Here is a 1741-nt window from a genome sequence, read left to right as displayed (position 1 = left end):
GGCTGTGGGCACCAGTCAATCTCTGCCAGACAGCAAACAAGCAAGGCCTGAACAGGGCAGATGGCTGAGGCGGCCGCGGCCAGTGTGGGCCAGCTAAAAGAGGAGGTTCTGCAGCGAAAGAAAAGGCTGAGGGCCCTGCAGGAGAAAGCCGGACACAAGGACAAGGAAGACGGGGAACCCAAGACCAAGCGGCTCAGAGTGGAGGAAGAAGAGAAGCCGAGGGAACTCGGGCTGCAGAATTATGTCCCAGAGGATGAGGACCTGGAGAGCAGGAGGGTACCCCAGATCGAGCCAGTCACGGAGGAAGTGAACCCAGCCAACCTCGCTCCCTGGAAGCCTGACTGGGACCTTAAGCAGCTGACAAGGTGCATCCGGAGGACCGTGGCAGAGCTCATCCGTGAGAGGCTGAGAGGTCAGGAACCCTGGACTGTCTAGCCTCTGCAGTGGACGCCACCACTGAGCAAGAGGCCTGTGACTCAGACTGAGGCATGGCCTGCACCCTGTCTGCCGTTAGGCATGTCCTACAGGTGGCTGGGCTGGGCTGGCTTGGGTGTGAAGTCAGCTCCTCGGCTCCCAAGAGTCCCAGTCACGCCAAGGAGACAGAGCGCTGTGGCTTGCCTGGGTCTGTACATATGGGGTTTTGATCTTTTCTGATTTCTGTGTTTTTTGTATTAACTCTCTGGAAAAAGAGAGAAATAAAAGACTTCTGTAGAGTTCATCAAAATGGAATAAACAAGGTTCATCGCTAACTGCAATACTTTTTGTTTTGTAACTTCTGTTTTGTTTGCTTGGCTATGAAACAGACTGTGAGCTCGTAGGCCGAACCTCCTCTGTGACCTTCAGCACAGATAATTCTCAGTACCCAGGAATCAAGACCCAGGTGGCTCTAAGGCCTGAGTCTGGTTATCTTAACTGCTGGGCGGGAGAAGAGATGGACACCGGCTATCCAGCCACAACAAGTTGTTGTAAACTGCCCCTATAGAAACCCTGTAAATGTGCTGTTTGGGGCCACATTCTGGTAGGGGTGTTGGTCCTGGTCAGTGGGTTGTTTGCCTTGCCTCTCATTGCAGTAAAACTTCGTTGTGATTATCACTGGTGTGTGTAGTATTCTATTTTAGCGGTTGAGTGGATCCAACACTTGGTGCCTTGGCCTGGAAGGTTAAAGGTCAGAAAGAGGGCCCTTTCTCCAGACTAGAGAGAGGGCTCAAGAGGGTCTGTCAGACGCGGCTATAGATCCCAAGTCAGGGCTCCTACTGGGATGCCGGGGACCCCATCTGTCCTGGTTTCATCTGGCAGCTGCATTGACCTACTGATCTTGATCTCCAGCCCACCTGTGTTTTGTGTGTTTCTTGTGTTATCTGTCTGTGATGCTTTATTGCCCTTTGATATCATGGGTCAAAATAATCCCACAACTAACCCACTGGACCTGGTCAAATTATACTTCAAGAAATTTAAAGTAGGCCCAGCACCGTGGCCTAGCGGCTAAAGTCCTCGCCTTGAATGCGCCCCCAGGATCCCATATGGGCACCGGTTCTAGTCCCGGCAGCTCCACTTCCCATCCAGCTCCCTGCTTGTGGCCTGGGAAAGCAGTCGAGGACGGCCCAAAGCTTTGGGACCCTGCACCCGCGTGGGAGACCCGGAAGAGGTTCCTGGTTCCCGGCTTCGGATAGGGCGCAGCACCAGCCGTTGCGGCTCACTTGGGGAGTGAATCATCGGAGGAAGATCTTCCTCTCTGTCTCTC

The 1741-nt window shown here is 53.6% G+C and overlaps 1 pseudogene; it reads left to right on the top strand.

The window, feature by feature from the left end:
* On the top strand, positions 1-485 carry LOC101534082 (coiled-coil domain-containing protein 12-like; annotated as a pseudogene).
* The last annotated feature ends 1256 nt before the right edge of the window (positions 486-1741 follow it).

The sequence above is a fragment of the Ochotona princeps genome, chromosome 4, assembly GCF_030435755.1.
Source record: "Ochotona princeps isolate mOchPri1 chromosome 4, mOchPri1.hap1, whole genome shotgun sequence".
Lineage (NCBI taxonomy): Eukaryota > Metazoa > Chordata > Mammalia > Lagomorpha > Ochotonidae > Ochotona > Ochotona princeps.
This window is presented reverse-complemented; position numbering and strand designations above follow the sequence as displayed.